This window comes from Peromyscus californicus, unplaced genomic scaffold, assembly GCF_007827085.1.
Source record: "Peromyscus californicus insignis strain IS unplaced genomic scaffold, ASM782708v3 Scaffold_17__1_contigs__length_78620276, whole genome shotgun sequence".
Taxonomy (NCBI): domain Eukaryota; kingdom Metazoa; phylum Chordata; class Mammalia; order Rodentia; family Cricetidae; genus Peromyscus; species Peromyscus californicus.
In genome coordinates this window covers 5479397-5500174 of record NW_026294469.1, presented here as the reverse complement: position 1 = coordinate 5500174, position 20778 = coordinate 5479397, and positions in this window count along the sequence as shown.

Sequence of the window (20778 nt, the reverse complement as noted above, 5' to 3'; positions counted from 1 at the left end):
ATATATCTTAGTAAAATACCCAGACTGGAGAATGATGGAATGTGTGTTTAAATTCATTGAAACCAAAACCACATAAGTTAATGTGATCCCACCACTCCTGCCTTACAATGCGTTCTTCTTATTTTACTCCAGACTCGTTCATCGAAGCAGTGGAAGAAACCAGCCCATCTATCCTCTTATACATTAATTTAAGAACTAGGATAGTTAAAAACTCCTGTTACCAAAAGATTCAGAGTAGATTAACAATCTGAAAAGCGTAGAACTTAATGAACAGGAAGACTGTTTTCTTGGTTGTGCTGGGGAACGCCGTAGGTTGCTTGGGGCCATTGCCTGCCTTCTTTGCTTTTCATTCCTGGTGGCAACATTTCCTCTTTCCTGTAGGTTGGAGTTGCCACAGAAGAGAAAACCCGTTGTTTGGAAGGAGGGTCTGGTAGTGCTGTAAAGTGGCTAAAGGCCCATTGAGAAGTGAACTCGACTGTTGAATTGAGAATCCAGAGTTCTCACCACCACACCATGGAACCCACAGGTGGTCCCTGCTGGGTTGATCATGCTCCAGAGGATGGTCCCATACCCATGTGTAGGTGGGCAGCACAAATCGGACTCAATGAGAGGAGAAGAGGAGGAGGAGGAGGAGGAGGAGGAGCAGGAGGAGGAAGATGCTGATACGAAATTGGGAGAGGTTGGGGATGGATTTGGGAGGAGTTAGGGGGAGGAGTGGAGGAGGATGAATGTGGTCAAAATACATTTTATGCATGTGTGAAATTCTCAAAGAATTAATAAAAATACAATGCTAAATAAACTAAGAAATTCCTACACCTATTTGAACATGTGCTAAACAGCATTTGCTAAAACAAACGATCTGGTGAACCCAAGTCCAATTTATGGATAGTTTTGTGCTGGGTCTTCCATCAGTCAGTGCTGTGCTGGGTCCTCCATCATCAGTCAGTCAGTGCTGTGCTGGGTCCTCCATCATCAGTCAGTGCTGTGCTGGGTCCTCCATCATCAGTCAGTGCTGTGCTGAGTCTTCCATCAGTCAGTGCTGTGCTGGGTCCTCCATCATCAGTCAGTGCTGTGCTGGGTCCTCCATCATCAGTGCTGTGCTGGGTCCTCCATCATTAGTGCTGTGCTGGGTCTTCCGTCAGTCAGTGGTGTGCTGAGTTTTCCATCATCAGTCAGTGCTGTGCTGGGTCTTCCATCAGTCAGTGCTGTGCTGGGTCTTCCATCAGTCAGTGCTGTGCTGGGTCTTCCATCAGTCAGTGATGTGCTGGGTCTTCCATCAGTCAGTGCTGTGCTGGGTCCTCCGTCATCAGTGCTGTGCTGGGTCCTTCATCAGGCAGTGGTGAGGTGGGTTTCCTGTTCCCATTGCCATCCATTTCTTCCCTCGATGAGGTTGCTGTATTGGCCTGATGGGGAGTGTGGAAAGTCTTGTCCTTTTAGAGGGGCTGATATTTTGGGAGATAATTGTTTCCTTGGGCACTATTTCACCCCCTTTTCTGAAACACTGATGTCTCATATTGATCTTTTTTTATGATACTGGGGATCAAATCCAGGCCCTCAAACATACTTGGCAAGCACTCTAACCTTGAATCACACCCCTACCCCATGATCTCAGATCTAAGGAAGTCTTTCCTTATGCTGTGTCTCTCCGTAACTGCTCTGTTCCCCACTTTCCCCCTGAATGTTAATTGTCAGCCACTTCTTCCTTGAAGTAATGCTTTCTTGTGTGTTATTTTCATGATAAAATACTTTCTAGTAGGGATTTTGAGTCTAGTGTTTTTTTTTCCCTAACCAAGTATCACTAAAGGCCATGTGGATTACATAGAGTAAAAACTTACTCATATATTTTATTTTCAACTGTTTTCTGAAGTGGAAGTTGGAGGTGTAAGACTGCTTGACCTGAAACGCTTCGGTGTGTAAATTCTGCAAGGGCGTTCTCTTTCATAGCTCCAGCATAACCATCAAAATCAGAACATTAATGCCCATGTGCCACTGTTATCTACTCCACCATATTTGATTTGTGCTAATTTCCCAAATAATGTCTTTAATGGCAAGAGAAAATTGTAGGTGGTGCATTGTGTTCTACTGCCAAGTCGACATAATCTCTTAACCCCTCCACTTCTCTGGTCTGCCTTTGTCACAACCATGAAGTCTTTGGAGAGTATGCATTAGCTGTTCTGTAGAATGCTCTTCAGTGTGGGTTCACTCGTGTGTTTTTTAAAGCATAAAATATTCACTGGGAGGGAGTTAGAAAATTTTTCTTGCTTTAGAAACCCATAATTTCAAATTTTATTAAGGTGTGTTGTGCTCAAACACAAGACACACTAAACAATAGGCGTGGCTTCTGAGCATTTGTTCACATGCGTGCATTTCTCAGAACCTGTACATTCAGTCTTTAAGGAAAAATAATAAATGGCCATAGTTGTGATTTGAAAAATTTGTATCTCATTGTAAGGGGAACGTTCCATGTTCTTGATTATAGTAAGAACTGCTAATAGATCTTTTCTTTCCCACTAATTTCTCCTACTTTGTCGTAGAATGGGTGAGAGGTCGCTATAGAAGCTTCAAGAGAGGTTTACTAGGCAAGTCAACTAATTTACTGAAAAAGTGCGCCAGAGCTGTCAACCCAAAAGACCTTTTCCGAGAGATGACAGGACTGTCGCCAGTCAGGGGCTCCTAGTCTTTTTATTCTACAATGTAGCTTCTTTTCCTCAGCTGGCTCCTCCTTGTTTGGGCAAATCTACAAGACCCGGGCCTTGTACAGATCCATAGCTTTGTCCATTCAATTGACGTGGTCTTCTTAAAAACACCAACAACAAAGGCTGACACGAAGCTTTATATTCTTCTCCCTTCTGTGCTGCGGCAATAAGCTGAACTAGCTGTTTCTGAAACCACAGATTAGATGTTTATTTCAGGACTCAGGAAGGTGTGCTTGACACACTGGTATTATGGTAGCATGTAAGCATGGAGATTTTTATTCTACTAGATGGGGATTTGCCCACCTAGGACGAAGACCACCCTGTCAGCCTCTCTCCTCCCTCTCCCCTTCTCTCCTCTTCCCTTCCCTCTTTCCCCGTCCCTCCCTCCCTCCCTCCCTTCCTCCTTCCATCCCTTCCTTCCTTCCTGAAAAGGAAATGGCGTGATAATTAACACACACACACACACACACACACACACACACACACACACTGTCACATTTCTACTCCAGTTGACCTTGATTTCATCGACCTGTCCACCAGACACCTTTTGCATTTGTTCAGTCCTTGTGTCTTGTATCTCTACCACCACTAATACCTTCTTCTCCCTGAAAGGTTTTCTCTGTAATAGGAAACAGCAGAAGAAGGGTTAAGTAATAGGCTTGGGAAAACCAGTTCTGCCCTTTGACCATTGCGGAAGCCTGCCTGGTTACCTGTAGTACTACTCTACTTCTGATTTGAAAAAGCAGCTGCGATGTCTTGAGATGCCTTCCTTTGGATACATTATTCTTCACAAGCACAGTGAGTAATATTAGAATTATTTTAATTGAGCCCAAACATTACAGTGCTGCTTTCCAGAAAAATCAATGTGGGAAATGCCTTTGTTTTCCTGTCAGTGGCCATTACCTGCCTTTCAGAAGTTACTGTGCTGTGATGTTTTGGTGGCCAGCCCTGTCACCTGTTTTTGAGTAACAGACATCTCGTTTGCCCCAGAATGTCTTGCCGAATCAACTTTTCTGGCTCTCAACTTTCTTTTCAGTCCCCTCACCTCTGTGAATGAGCCGACAGGCCTAGGGACTCAGCTTTGTCGCACGGGCGCACACTTCAAAGGCATTTCGGCGTTCACACTTCAAAATTAAAATATACATTTTCTTTTCAGCGGCTGAGCATTGGAACAGAATCACATGGGATACGGAAGTGGTAGAGTAGAACACAAAAAACTCTAACACAGAAACGAGCACTTCCCAGGGAATTCACTTTCTCAAACATGTGTTTCCCAGAGCTCTGGAAACACTAATTTCGATGTTGTTGGTATTGTTTCTTTGTTCTACTCTGCCACTTCCTTATCCCACATGATTCCATTTCACACCTCAGTCACCAAGTAAGAAAATGTATATTTTAGGTTAGATTTTAACTTTAAGCACAGTTTTGAAGAGCCCCCAGTATTAAAAATGCTGACACTAAGGGTCTTTGCTGAAAGGGTGTGATCTGAAAGACTTCTCTCCACAGGGACAACCGTGTCATCTGGAGACAGGCAGCCTCTCCTCCTCAAGCCGTAGATCATTTAACGACAGTCCTGTGGGGACCAATGGAGTCTCGGCACTTGAGCCGCCCGGTGTGTGACATGGAAGGTTCCATATTTCAGAATAATCACCCAATTACGGGCCGTTACAATGGGAGTGACGTGTCCCTCCGCTGGCCTGATGGATGGCCCACTGAAAACCGGTTCCACGGAGGCCTTTGCCTTCCCGCTCTCCTCCGGTGATGGTATTGTTTGCTCTACATTTTGAGGGGGAGCTCACTGGTGTCTGGGTGATCACAGAATAAGGGCTTTACGTGGAGATGGGTAGAAAGAGGAGGGTACCCTATGTGAGTCCCTCCGTTCTAGAACAAGGCCAGGCTGCCATCAGCTTGGGGTCCTCACACACAAGTGACATGGTGGACTCAGACCACAGGCTCTGGCTATTTTCATCTCAGTTCTGTCCAGCAGGCCTCCTTCCTCTTCTTTCTCCCTTTTCCAGCTGAGAAGGAACATTTTTCTTATTTCTGGGAAAACAAAGCATGATTTGCCCATTTTCCTACTTGGATTTAAGTGAGCGGGACCACTCCTCTAATAGTTAAGTAAGTGTACAAATGCTCTTTTTTTCCTGGTTCCTAGTGAGAGAGTTTTAGGTTTTTCTGTAAGCTAAGGGGAAATTTGGAGAATAAACAGAATAATTCATTGGATCTGGGGAAACAGAAACAACACAGACACATTTCAGCAAGCTTACAACCTCACTAAACGTCTAGGTTGTCCATATCCTGACCCATCACCAGTACAGGTTTTGAACTCAGAAAGATTAATAGCTTGTTTTTAAAAAGATTTTATTTCTATTTTAAATTAAGTCTCTGTGTGGGTTTGTGCATGTGAGTGCAGAACCAGCAGAAACCAGAAGAGGGTGTCTGATCTCCCTGGTGGAGTGCCAGGTGGTTGTGACAGGCCAGATATGGGTCCTGGGAACTGAATTTGGGTCCTCTGCAAGAGTAGGACAGGGTCTTAACTGCTGAACCACCCTTCCAGTCCCAGCATCATCTTCTGATAGTCAGCTCAGAAGTAGGCAGACTTTCCAAGATCATCTGGCTGCCAGACACTGTAAACCATACTTAAGCTCTTTATTCAGACAGTTGAACAAACTCTAAACGCCCTAGAAACTGGTGAGCCCTGGGCTAGGGTTGAGGATCATAAGGAACAGTCAGATCCCGCCTCAGGGAGTTTAGAGCTGTGCACAAAACCTCAGTGCACAACGGGATCCTGGAAAAGTGAGATCTGTATAAAAATAGAGAAATAATATAGATCTTGGGGTGATAAATCCTTGTGAAGAGAGGGGTTGGTGGATATTTTTCCAGAAGTGATTCCTGATCTGGGTTTCTGATGAATGTATGAAGAGAGGCAGATTATCTAAGTGGAAGAAGAACAGGCAAAGCGTGGGAGACACACCCACCTTGCAACCTGAATTCTGGTGCTGCTGTCCTTGGGATCTTTGAAGAGTGTGTTGTGAGATCTGAAGCTCCCTGGGGCACTTGCTTTAGGGATCTTGGGAGGTCTGAAGATTTCAATGTGAAAAGTGGGTTACAAATTCTCTGGAAAACTAAACATAGAGAGGAGTGGTTGGAATCCTGTCTTGCTGTAGAGAGTCCATTTTGGGGCGCTGGAGTCCTTCCTCTTTGGCGTAGCTGCTGCTTTTTGGGGGGGGGGTGAGAAGCTAATAGGCCCTTGCTGGAAAGATGTCCATTATCAGTATGTAAACAAGGCTGAGATGTGTAGGGGGAAGCCATCATCTATGTAGGGAACTAGAGAAATTCACACTCTCAAATTTTTGGAGAAAGTAGGAGGACACATCATCAGCCCCAGTCTGTCGCTTAGCATTGTGGGAATATGACAGGTACATTGGGGAAGCCTATTTAGTACCACCTAGGAGTTCTGATAGGGTGTTTAGAGATCTGCGGCAGCACAGAAGGAAGATGGTTTCTGCTGGAGCTTTCTCCATTGTCCCTCTGTGGTCCTGTTAATGGACCCATGTCTTAACTTGCTCAAGTCGTCTATAAGTGTTGACTGAGGTTTCACCTTGAAAGTTCTCTTTCAGAGTTGTAGGACACTTGGGTGTGTATTGCCTTAAACTGGCTGCTTGGCTGGTCTGGAAAGAGAGGGCAGGATAGCCATACTTCCAGCAGTCTCAAAGATAGGATATGCATTTCTTCTAGAAATTGGTGTCTATCATCCTCTTAGGTAGTTCTAGGTGGACTATAGTTTGGCCCTATGCTTTGGTATTTTTTGAGCATTGATTTAAGGTATATAACACATTTATCTGCTCTTGAATATTGCATTCTCAGATTGTTCAGTGTTCCATTCATAGAGATCATACAACGGTGTCTCCTTAGAGTTTAAAAAGTGAACCTGTTAAATGAACATGCTTCTTTTTATCAGATAATGAAGGTGAGACAGCCAGGGTGGTTTGCAAGCTTCCTTAGACACCAGAAAGTATAGATGTGAAAGTTTTGATTGATTCTAGCATTGCGATTAACTTCTGTTGTAAGTCTCTTGATTTCTCATGCTTTATAAAACCCTTCTATTGTATTGTTGTCTTTTATTAGGAGATATTTACAAATCACTTTTAGAAATAGAAAATTTGAGGCTGGAGAGATATCTCAGCAATTAAGACCACTTGCTGCTCTTACAGAGGACCTGGCTTTAGTTCTCAGCACCCTCATGGTGACTTATAATTGTCTGTAATTATAGTTCCAGGGGGTCCAACATTCTCTTCTGGCCTCTGTAGGAACTGCACACATATGGTACACATACATAGATGTTCATAAAACACTCATGTATATAAAATAAAACAAATAAATATTTTTAAAATCAGAAAACCATACACAAATATAAAAAAATTTAAAGATAGGCAAGGGTATAGAAAATAATCAGACAATGAAACCATAACGTTTTATTAAATAGTAGTGTGTTATTCTGTAATGAAATACATGTGTGGAGACCCCTTTGCCTAAGCATTGGTTAGGGTTCTGGTTGTGGCTGTTATTCACTGGGTCAAGTCGTGTTATGGACAGGAAATGGTCTCATCTCTACTGGAATGCTTGTGCGGGTCGTTCTGCTGTGGAGTCCCCGGAGATTCACCCCCTCATTTCTAGACTCATCACCCTAAGCATGTCTGAGCACTTGTGTGTATGTATCTGGGTAGCCATAACTGTCATTAGTTACTTATTTCACAGAACACACAAGTTTAAAGCTGAACGGAATGTAATCGCCCAAATCCCATTTAGCTGAAGCGATAGATGGGCATTTTGAAACCATGAAGAGATTACAACATAAGTTGGCACACTGTAGGTTATTGCATGGGCTCAGTGGGACTCTTTGAAATGTGTGGGCTGGGCCTAAGGGGTGCTGGGTGGGCCTGCCTTGTTCTTCCTGTAACGGCAAACAGAAACTTGGCATTGGGACTTCCTTTTGGAAAATAAATTTCCATCTAGTTATTTATTTCTGCTTTGTATTCATGCATGCTTGTCTTCTCTGCTGGAAGGCTTGGTCCCCCAGGGCAGGGGCTATGCCTTAGTCACATTTCTGTACTTGAAAGACCACAGGCTTAAGTTGGCTGAGAGAATGAATGAATGAATGAATGAATGAATGAGTGAATGACCTCTTTGCTAGGGATATGCATTAGCTGGAAGGCTGTACTGCTCTTCCTTCTTTACTGCCTTGTAGAGTCCACTGTTCACAAAGAACACAGGGATGGTGACTGCACGATGGATGTAGCCAAGACAGTGAGAGCAAAATGGCACCCTCCAAGGTTGGAAGAGCACAAGAGGGTCATAGGAAACAATCAAAGAGACTTGGTGAGAAGTCTGCTCTCTGCTGATAGAACAAAGGAATCAAGGAAGGTGCCGAAGTTGGAGTGGTTCTACATCTGCATCTGGAGGGCTTGGATGCTGGGAGGGAGCAAGATTTGGGGGGAAAGACCAAATAATTTTCAGGCAACTATGCAACAATCTGGAGCCCAGTCTCTTTCCTTGTCTGTGTGATCCAACATGGCTGCAGAAGCTCCAGCTCTCACAGCTCAGTCAGCTGCCAGGAAGGAGGAAAAAGGACAGGAAGAAAAAGGGCCAAGACGAATGTTTCCTGTTTCTTTCTCTCTCTTTTTTTCTCTTAAAGATTTATTTTATTTTTTATTACATGTATATGTGTGTGTGTATCTGTGTGGGTATGCACATGTGAGTGCACATTCTCATGAGGACAGAAGAGGGCATTGGATCCCCTGGAGCTGGAGTTATTGTGGTTGTGAGCTGCCCTCCGTGGGTGCTGGGAACGGAACCTGGGTTCTCTGCAAGAGCAGCAAGTGTTCGGAACAGCTGAGCATCTTGCCAACCCCATGTTTCTTGTTTCTTGTACTTCCCTCTTGTTGACCACAGCTCTGTCACGTGCCTCTGCTGTGCTACAAGGTTTTCGGAAATACAGTGTTTTAGTTAGGTATATGTGCTAAATGAAATCTGGAGTTCTTTGTTTTGTTGTTTTTCCAATGGAGAAGAAGCTGGATATTGTGGTCTTTGTCTCATAAAGCTGCATATAAAATAGTCTCTGACCTCTAATCCAGTGCTTTTTCCTGGGTGAAGACCTGACCTCTTCAGTAGAAGCAGGATGGGAGAGTGAGGAACGCCCCAGGCTCAGTGACGGATGCCAGGCTCTGCACTCAAACATTTATCTTGGATGTGATGCCAAATTTCTCTAGTTTGCTTATAAATCTGTTAAAATGGTTTGTTGGATAGAATGATCTCTGAGCTGTTTCCTTTGTATGTGTGCACGTGATTGTGTGTGGATGTGAAAGCATGCTATGTGTGTGGCCAGAAGACAACATACAGTGTTGCTCTTTATCTTATTTGAGAGAGGACTTCCTGTGTATGCCAGGCTAGTTGGCCCACAAGCTCTCTAGAATGCCCCTGTCTCTGCCTAGTATCTTTCTATAGAACATTGGATTCAGTCAGTGGTTCTCAACCTTTCCAATGCTGTGACCCTTTAATACAGTTCCTCATGTTGTTCTGAGCCCCCACCATAAAATAATTTTCATTGCTACTTTATAGCTGGTAATTTTGCTACTGTTATGAATTGTAATGTAAATATTTTTGGAGACAGAGATTTTCCTAAGGGGTCATGATCCACAAGTTGAGAACTGCTGGTTTAAATGCTCACAACCCAGTAGAGCTTTATGTGGATTCATTGGATCCTAATACTTTCACAGAGTTCTTTACCCACAGTGCCATATCCTTAGTCCAGATCTCCGGATATCTATCAGCTAGAATATCTTATGATAAAAAACAATTATGGTAATAACCACAACTGGACAAGTCACAAGATTCTGTGTAGATCTGTCATGGATGGATGGATATCTTTGAGATCCATCTTATGGCTCTATGGTTACACTGGTTTCAGACCACCTCTTCCCTCAGTTTGGCTGTTTGGTCAAGTGAGGACTGAAGTGACTTTCCACTCAATAGCAGCTCTTCTGCTCTTCTGCTCGTCAGCAGGATTCCGATTTGATTTGAGTGTCAACAGCAGTTTAATGACCACCTAACCTTAAACCTGGCTGCTTTGGATCCCTTCCTGCTCGACACATATGTACCACTTTCTCCTAGGGAAAGGGAGTCTCTAGAATCTGAAAAGAACTGCTCTGTTCCCTAGAATATGGAGGAGAAGTAGGGCATTGTAGCGTGGACCTCATATGTGATATGATTATCATGAGAATTCCTACCTCCAATGACTTGCACCTATCTTATTGCATCACATTCCTCAATGCTTATGGTGAAGCTGATGTAGACTAACAGTAGTGGTTTGAATCAGAAAGACCCCCTAAGCTAATGTTTGAATGCCCAGTCCCCAGTTAGTGAAACTGTTTGGGAAGGATTAGGAGGTGTGGCCATGATGGAGTAAGTATGGCCTTGTTGGAAGAGTTATGTGACTGGGGATGGGCTTTGAGATTTCAAAATCCCACACCAGGCTCAGTCTAGCAACTTGTAGATTAGATGTGAGCTCTCAGCTACTGCTCCAGCACCACGCTTGTCTGTCTGCTGCCATGCTCCCTACCATGATGGTCATGGACTAAATCTCTGAAACTGCAAGCAAGCCCCCAATTAAATGTTTTCTTCTAATGGTTGTCTTGATCATGGTGCCTCTTCACAGCAATAGAACAGTAGCTAAGATATTAACCCACTACAGCTCTAGGACTATAACTCACATAACTATGCAAGGTATGGGGCTGAAGAGATGGCTCAGTGGTTAGAGTACCTGGGTTAGCTTCCCCGCACCCACATGTAACTCACAACTACCTGTGACTGCAATTCCAGGGATCTGATGATCTCTTCTGGCCTCCAAGGGTACCAGGCATACAAATGGTTTATGTACATACACAGACAATCATACGCATTCAAAAAACCAAACACATGAAAACCTGACTATACACAGTACATCATATTTGATAATGATAATGAACAGTGATGTTTTTGGTCTGTGTGTTTTCGTTATTATTTAGAGTACACTACTATTTGTGTAACTGGGGAGGAGTTTGCCAGAGGAAAAGACAGAGCATATAGTTTTAGGATGGCAAAGAGTTAGGTTGAGAAGTGGTTGATGAGGAAAGAGAGGAACCTTCTACTTAGTCCAGGACCGTAGCTCCGTTAACTTTTGTCCCTCTCACGCTTATGTCTCTAACCCTTAGATGATTCTCTCCCTGACACCACCACTTGATTTTCAGTTCTCAATACTCCCGGATGTCCACTCCCAAGACCGTTTTACCTTCACACAGTGGATTCTGATAATCATGTTTCCCAGATCCTCTCCATCCTCCCACAAACTCTCAAAGACCTCCTACCCCATACCTCTCATACACAAGAGAGTCCTCTAGCTACTTCTGTCCACACTTTTTATATGGATGGCAGCTCCTTCCTGTCAGATGGCCACATCAGACTGAACGCTTCATTATCAGAAAGGACAGTAATCACGCTGACATGACAGCCTGTCAAGCCGCCCTTTCTTCCCTTACGACTGATCCCACTGCCCTCCAAGCTACCCTACTACACAACCCAGATAACAACATCCCTAACCCTCCATCTACACAGGACACTCTCCTAACCCACAACCTCACCCTCTGGTTCCTGTGCTACCCATTACCTCACCCTCCAGTTCCTGTGCTAACCCACTACCTCACCCTCCGGTTCCTGTGCTAACCCCATGACCTCACCCTCCGGTTCCTGTGCCCTCAAGTTCACCTGTTCCCCATAAATCTCAACTCTCTTCTCACACTCCTACTTTTCATCTGCTCAAATGATTGCCAAACATCCACTGCCAATTGACTCCCCTAAACTCATTAACTATCCAGTCGTCCTCTGACATCAAACACTCTGAATAAGTCCACACTCCCAATTACAAGACGCAACAAACCCAAGCCGTCTCCTCTCCACACACTTCATGGCCAAACCCTCACTTGGGTCAAGGTCATCGACAGCCCCCACTACACTTCACTGATAGCTTTTTCACTGCCTGCCATGGCTTTCTTTGCACCTCTCTCCAACACCCTGTTAACTGCGGTCCCTCTCTCAGCCAACACCCAACCCCACTACTGACCACTTGTCCCCTTGACCATCCAAGTTCCCCTTTGGGAACTAAAACCAAATTCTCTCAACCTTTCCACATCAACCCTCAAAACCTGTTGCATGTTATACCTTCCACCATTCACCAAAAACCTCCTCAATCATCCGTGTTCCTAAAATATTTCAACTTCAGAACCCACCTAAACACCCTAGAAGACCATTCTGATGTAATGGAGGCCTCTCTCCCTCTCCCTCTCCCTCTCCCCCTCTCTCTCTCTCTCTCTCTCTCTCTCTCTCTCTCTCTCTCTCTCTCTCTCTCTCTCTCTGTGTGTGTTGAGATGTATATGTAGAGGTCAGAAGTAGGAGTCAATTCTCTTTTTATACCATAGGAGTCCCAGGGATCGAATTCAAGTCCTTAGCTTGGTGGTGAGAGGCTTTACCCGCTGGGCCATCTCACTGTCCCATTCAAGGGAATCTTTGGGAGAGATGTTCTAGGTTCACAGTGTTGGGAAGGCTACTGCAGTTCCAGCACTCAGAATGTGGAGGTGGGAAGACCAATAGTTTAAGGCTGGGGCTGGAGAGGTAGCTCAGTGGTTAAAAGCACTTGCTATTCTTGCAGAGGACTGGGTTCAGTTCCCAGAACCCACAATGTAGTCATAATCATGTATAACTCCACTTCCGGGGCTTCCATCACCCTCTTCTGGCTTCAGTGGGTACTGCACAATACAGTGAACATAATACATGCAGGCAAAATACTCATACATATAAAAATAAATTAATTTTTAAGAAGAGAGAGAGAGAGAGAGAGAGAGAGAGAGAGAGAGAATGTCCCTGGGTGTGCTGGTTGGTTTTGTTTGTTTGTTCTGTTTTGTTTCCAACTTGACACTAGCCTAGACTCCTGGAAAGGGAATCTCAGCTGAGACATAGCCTCCAACAATTAGTCTGTAAGCAAGTCTCTGGGGGCATTTTCTTGATTAATGAATGATGTGAGAAGGCCCAGCTCATTGTGGGCGGTGCCATCTATGGGCACATGATCTTGTGCTACTTAAGAAGGCAGGCTGAGCAAGCCATGGGAAGCAAACCAGTAAGCCGTGCTCCTCCATAGCCTCTGCTTCAATTCCTGCCTCCAGGTTGTGCCTTGAGTTCCTGCCTTGACTTCCCTTCCCTTGACTGTGGACTGTAAGCTGAAATAAACCCTTTCCACCCCAAATTGGTTTTGATCATGGTGTTTATCATAACAATGGAAACTTAACTAAGACGTCAGGCTTGGCAGCAAGCGCCTTTACCTGCTGAGGCAATTCTCTGGCCCCTGATGCTACTAAATCTTATTTGAGGACTAATTATTTTTTTTTTAATCTTAAGAAATGAATGCAAAAACAAATGTTTGCTTGGCTTTGTAAAGGCTGAGATTTCTACTGTTGGGGCTTCTCAAGGGGTTGTCTGCAATGTGCCCTGTGTTGGCTTGACGCTTGTGTAGTAATAAACTGTTGTCTCTACCTTTGTGTCTAGTGCCCTTAGACTGGAGACAAGTTTTGTTTTCATTTGTATTTCCCCCACATATCTTTTTACTTTGACAAACACCATTTCTAATGAATTGGAAGGTGAGGCTTAAGGAAAGGATTCCCAAACTTTCAGGGTTCTCTGTCGGAATGTGTCATGGTGACGAGAGCTAGCCCTGGCTCACTGCAGCCACCCCATTGCAAGGGGCTGTGCGCATGTGTGTGTAACAACCAAGCCAGTACACGCTTCTGTGTCCTCCTCTTCCCCTCATCAGCACCACAGATGCCTTTGAGGGACCCGATACAGTCTTTGGAGATGGTGCAGGCTGCCCTTGAGAATGGTCTTGGGAATGAGTAGTACACAGGCTCTGGGCCCTCAGAAGGGGCATTCTAGAGTCCAAGGTACTCTTGTAGGCAAAGATTCTTGGCATGCTTATGCCCTTGGCCTTGGACTCTCAAAGCCTTGCAGAAAGGTATGGCAAAGGAGGGTCAGAGTGCAGCTGCAGCAGGGTCTCAGGTCTTAGCCAGGACTAGGAACAGGATACTGGTCCCCTTACCCCAGTCTCAGGGTGGATACTGAATACAGTGGACAGAGCCAGGCCTTACACTTTTACCTCCTGGCCCCGTTAGTATCAATAGTTTAGTGTGTATCCTTCCTCCATGACCAACTTCATGTGTCAACTTGGCTGGTTCATAGTGTCCAGGGATGCAGTCAATCATTATTCTGGATTTTTCTGTGAAGGTTTTTTTTTTTTTTTTTTGGAGTGGAGTTGAGATTTATATTGGTGAATTTCGAGTAAAGCTGATTACTCTATAATACAGAAAACCTCTGATAATTAAAGTCATGTCCTATTGTAAAATAGCTGAGCCTCCCTCCCCCATCCGGTTCAAGTAGTTCGACCCTGGACTTGAACTGCAGCTCTTTCCCAGGCTTCTGATGCTCTCCTCCAGCAAAGTTTGTGATTTGTAATTGCACAATCCGTCATAATTGCACAGCCCAATGCTTTGAGCTTCCCTCGTCTCCTTCTCTTCCCCGTCTCCTTCCTTCCATCGCCTCTTTCCCCCTCACTCTCCTCATCACTCCTTTTAGATTTCTAATGTACATGGGGAATGCCATTCCTATATAAACATACACACCCCAGTGTTTATTTCTCTGGAGAACCCCTTTCTTCTGAATATCTTCAAACACATGTGCTCTCTCTCACACACACACACACACTGCAGATTCTATTGTCCTGAGATTTGCTTCATTCACTTGACATCTTCTTTGCATGACAGTGTCTGCACTTTAACTGCAAGAATGCAATAAAGCATTCAGCACTGCTCCTGGCGGTGCCACTGCTTGATAAATGTTAATGCACCATTGCCTGAGCGTGCAAGGGGATCGTCACATACAACTGTCTGTTATCTTCTGTGCACTGTACTCAGAGAGGGTGCTTCTCCCCGGCTTCTGGGTGTGGGCCCCACGAGTCCTGTAACTCTTCAGAGTGTCCTTCAGCAGTGACAAAGAGTCACTGTCAGTGTAACACAGTGTTATGGTTTGAATCTGAAATGTCCGTCCACAGGCTCCTGTCTTGATGCTTGGCTCGAGCTGATGGTGTTGTTGGGGGAGTTTGGGAAACTTTGAGAGCTGGGGCCTAGCTGACAGAGTGCATCACTGGGGCTGAGGGGATGTCTCAGTGGGTAAAGTGCTTGCATGCAAGTGTGAGGACCCAAGTTCAGATCCCCAGAACGCTCATAAATGCCATATGGTGGTGGCCCTCCTATAATTCCAGCCTCAGAAGTTGGAGCCAGCACATCCCCAGAGCAAGCGGGCTAAGTGAGGATAGTATCTTTAAGACCCTGCCTCAATGAACTCAATGAATGATTCTCAACATCAGCCTCAGGCCTACACACACACACACACACACACACACACACACACACACGCATGCACACACACACAGACACACAAACACATACACATACACACACACAAACACACACACGCATACACACACACATACACACATACATACACACACATACACACATATACACACACACAAACACACATACACACATATACACATACGTACACACACATACATACACACACATACACACACATACATACACATACACATATACACACATACATACATATACACACATACACACACATACATACATACACACACATACACACACACATACACACACACACACACACACACACACACACACACGGTCATGAGAAATGGAGAAAAGGAAAAGTGAAGCAGATCATAAAAGATGGGTTCTTGAGTTATAATAGCCCCCTTCTTGTCTCCATCTGCTTCCTGACGGCTGTGATTTGAACATCTGTCCTCTGCTGCAGGCTCCTACCACCATGGTGTTCTGCTCAAGTGCATAGCGCCAAGAAATCACGGACTGAGCCTCATGCACCAACATAAATCTTTGCTTCTTTAAGTTGTTTCTGTCAGGTCCACAGTCACAGTGATGATAAAAGTAATGAATACACAGGCTATAACTCAGGAATCAGAGTGTCGGGAGCATGTGAGCAACAAACCCTCAGATCTGACGCTAACTGAGCTTTGCATCTTACCCTCACTCAGCGAGGGTCTGCTGTGGGCAGGAAGCTTACTTTCGGGTTATGTTGAAGTTCTCCACACTCCATATTCTTTGTCCACCTTCCCCTTTCCTCTTCTTTTGGCATCTTCTACAGTTTCTGGTGGTTTCAGACTTCAGTGGGGGAGGGGGGGAGGGGGCGACAGCAGACATCAGGAATGCTTTTCATAATTGAACGGTCTTGTGCTTTCTGAATCGGGCCAATTTTAACAAGGGCTCTTTCTTTCATGGATGTTTGCAAGGATTCTTGGGATGTCTTCCAACCACTAGGATCTTCCCACCTGTATTTCCCTTGACAAGAATGATGAACTCACTTCCAGCTGGCTGCTTTCCCATTATGCAGCCACTGGGAACATCCTTCTCTCTCACCTGAGGCCTGACCCCTTCCCAGTAGGCTCAATTGGACAAGTCCCAAGAAGACAGGCTGGTTGTCTCTTTCCTATGGTCCACATCTGGCCCCCTCAGGTCTTCTTGCCTCCAGGAACTCTGGGAGTTCCTGCCACCCTCAATGCAGCCACCTCGCTTTTAGCTCATCCATCAGTAGCCAGACAGCCTGGATCTCCTTCTAGATGTCTTGGGTGGAATCAGGTGCAGTTCACTGGGATCCCTTTGCTCTTCATAGCCGCTGATGTCAGCAAATGCTTACTTAATATTCTGAGTGCCTCACAGGAACACCTCTTGTCTTAATTTGAAATCTACAAGAAATTTCACCTTGCTGGTACTTACACATAAACAGTTCTCAGCCAAGAAGCAGCTGTCAAATGCTTTTACCTTGCCATGCATTGGCCCATTTTGAGTCTTCAAATAGGACAAAATGTTTCAGACTTTAGTAACTGTTTTCTGAATTACTGTCATGGAAAACTACATCATCCTGATGCCTTTTGTGTGCCATATTCCCTGCATGTTAGGTATAGTATTTATATTATTTGTCATCTTGTTATATTAGCTACTGCTTTTATCATTGTTGTTGGTTTTTCCTTTTTCTTATCCTCCCTTTAATCCTTCCTTCCTTCTTTCCTTCCTTCCTTCCCTCCCTGCCTCCGGCCCTCTCTCCCTCTCTCTTTCTCTCTCTCATACTCTTTCTTTCTTTCTTTCTTTCTTTCTTTCTTTCTTTCTTTCTTTCTTTCTTTCTTTCTTTCTTTCTTCCTTCCTTCCTTCCTTCCTTCCTTCCTTCCTTCCTTTCTTTCTTTCTTTCTTTCTTTCTTTCTTTCTTTCTTTCTTTCTTTCTTTCTTTCCTTCTTTCTTGGATACAGGCTCACTATCTATCCCTGGCTGGCCTGGAGCTCTCTACATAGACAGGCTGGCCTCAAACTTACATAAATCCTCCTGCCTCTTGACCACCATAACCTAGCTTTTATTTTAAAAAAAAAGATTTATTTTTATTTTGTGTGTTTTGCCTGCCTGCATGCATGTATGTATGTGTACCACATGAATGCAGTACCCAAGGAGACCAGAAGAGGGTGTCAGACCCCCTAGAACTAGAGTTACAGCTATTGAACTGCCATGTAGATGTTCAGAACCCACTCAGGTCCCCTGAAAGAGCAAGAGCCCTTAACTGCTGAGTCATCTCGCCAGCCCCAGTATTGTCTTTATTACTACCCTTGAAGACAATTCACAGTGTTTCATAGCATGAATGTTATACTTTATTTAAATCTTCCACTGTTAGTCATCGATGCTACTTCTAACTTTTCATTATTAAAAACAACACACAAAGGTTGGTTTGGAGAGGTTTATCTTTATGCATATGTTTGGACTTTCTATAGAGCAGATTCTTATAAATAATATTTCTGAATGAAAGAATGATTACAAATGAAAATTGGAATTGCTGCCCAATTACGATTTCTAGAACAATGCTTCCTTAACTTCTTGATGACATAAATGTTTGCGTTTTTTGCCAGAAATATAAAGTTTCCTTCCTTCTTGTTGAAATCCACATTTTTCCTGACTAGCCAAGAAGTTCATCCTTTTAGCTGTCTTTATTAGCCATTAATTCATCCTTTCCAGGGAGTTTCTTTACTTAGATGCTGCCCTCTCACACTGGTCTTCTTTCCTGTGTATTTCCGAGGGCGTCTACTGTACTGTGGATGCACAGCCAGGTCACGGTTTGCAGTCTGTTCAGCAAAGCTCTGTGCAGCTGTGGGAGGAATACCTGCCTGCCTGCCTTCCTGGAACAGAAAAGCACAGCAGCTCGGCCTCTGGTTCTGTCCTGTCGCACCATATAGCTCTCCCTCACCTTGCTCAGAGGTTAGAAAGCATTTATGAGATTGCTTTTGGAAAACTTGAAGAAAGATTCTACTGTTAAACATAATGTGCAAACTAGACCATCTCTAAGTATCATTACTACTGCTGTAATCTTCAGTTCTATGAATCTGAAAAATGCTATCTCCACTTTGGACTAGAGAATAGATTGAAGAGCCTTTGGCTTTAGGCATCAATCTCTGGATTTGTGAAGGACACAGGCATTCCAACCACAGCATATCTATTGATTCTCAATCTATTCTAGATTCTCTCCATACAGATCATAATCCTCCTGAGGCATAAGGACTCAGGGCTCCAAAGAAAGCCATGTCTTTACATGTGAGCTCATGTAAACATGTCATGTCCTTTCTTCCAGCTCTTCCCATCATAGTCCTGCACACCCTTAAAGGCACAGTCCTAACACACCTGTGCAAATAAAGCATTTCCTGAACAAGGATTTTCTTCCAAAATCCCACAGGGGACCAGAGAGACAGCTCAGAGTCTTGCTGTGTAATCCAGACAACCTGAGTTTGAGTCACAGGACCACAGGAGAAGAGGACTGACTCCCAAAAGTTGTCCTCTGACTCCACATGGGCACTGTTTCACATGCATCACACACACACACACACACACCCACACCCACACACACACACACACACACACACACCCACACACACACACACAAAAACACACACACACACACACACACAGATACACACGCACACACACACACCCCATAAGAAGTAAAAATGTGTACAAGCTCTCATAATAAGGAGAATAACACCATTTTTGGAAGATTTCCTCCTCTTGAAGGAAGGCTAGAGATGAAGAAGGAACCAAACCGAAGCCCGGGCTCACGACTTCCTCATCCATCCCTCCTCCAGCCTGTGAGGCCAGGGTTATCATTCTCATTTGGCGGACGATAGAGCTGAGGTGCAGAGTTCTTAGAATTAAATCGTTCATACACACTGTCCACCAAAGCACCATGTAGACGTGTACACACACACACACACACACACACACGCACGCACGCACGCACACACACACGCACGCACTTATACATACACCTTTTAGACCGCTGACTGCAACCCTTTGCAAACATTCTCCCTTACTGGATCAGAAGCTAACTTGGTAGTGAGGGTCTTTCTCATTGCTTTCTGTTGTAGCTCTAACAGAGAGAAGACGTGGTTAGTCTCAAGGACACTTTGTGTGAGTGTACGCTGTACTTTGAGTTTATCTCCCCAAACTCCTACACTTAGACTCTCCGTCCTCCCCTTCCCCCCCCTTGTTCTTCTACACAGTTTTGCTTTATTTTTACATCAGTCGTATATACTTACTTGATTTTTATGTGTCTGTATAAAATAGGAACCACAAAGGAGAGAAACCGTTCAATATGTAATTGGCTGAATTTGTTTAATATTATCCCCAGTTATATCCATTAAAATCATATTTCCAAGATGTGTTATATCTATCTAAATTGAACAAACACTTCTACATGACGATAGGAATGAAGTTGAAGTGAGAGTGACATTGTGGACAGAATTCTGGTGACAGCTGAAGTACTGGGCCGAGAGTTTACATCATTGAGACCAGATAGCAGTTTGCGTGCTGGAGGATTTTAGGCCGTCCTTGTAGGACTTGCTCCAAAAGGAATAGAGCCCGCAATGAGCAGGCGAGTTCACACAGTGATGACCGAGGTAGAAACTCGGGGATTAATGTTAGAGTTTGTTGGGAGAAATGGTTTCTGCATGGTGTTTGACTGTCTCCCAAACATCCTTCCACATTTTTCTTCTTTTACTATCAAACATTTAAAAGAGAATAGTCAGTCCTCTGCCTCTCTCTTTCCTTATTGTCACTCAGTACTCTTGCATTCTAGTTTGAGTACATGTCTTTTAAAAACAATTTTATTGTTTTATAAGTGTGAGTATTTTGCCTCCATTTATGTCTGTGTACCACATGTGTGCCTGGTGCCCTAGAAGGCTGGAAGAGGGTGCTGTAGTTGGAACTGTAGTTACAGTTGGTTGTGAGTGGCCATGTGGGTGCTGGGATTTGAACCCAGGTCCTCTGGAAGAGCAGCCAGTGCTCTTAACTGTGGAGCCATCTCTCCAGCTCCAGTACCTGTCCTTTGACGACCAAAGTTCAATTTCTAGTTATATCCTTTTCCAGCACAAGGGGATGTAACACCTTGTTCTGGCCTTCATGGTACCTCCACTCATGTACACACACACACACACACACACACACACACACTTAAAGTAATAAAAAGAAATACATTTTGAAAAGTAATAAGTAAAAAAATAAATTGCTTTCTTGGCATTCACTGTTACATCCTCATTACAAGAACAGTAGCTGTGACTCCGTTCTTCCCAGCCTGGCTATTTTTTGTGGTATATGGTGCCCCTGACCCTTTGTTTTCCAAACTAATTTGATATCCTGTGTTTTGGTGGAAAGCTGGGTTTTCTCCATGTTTGTCCCCTTTTAGAGTCCTTGCTTCCTCTTCTCTCCTGTGATGTGCATCCCTGAGACATCTCCCTTCTGGTGAAATGAGTCCCATGTCTTTGTGTGCAGACCAGGTGGACTTTAATCCAGAACTTGTCTGTTTAGCGTCTGTAACC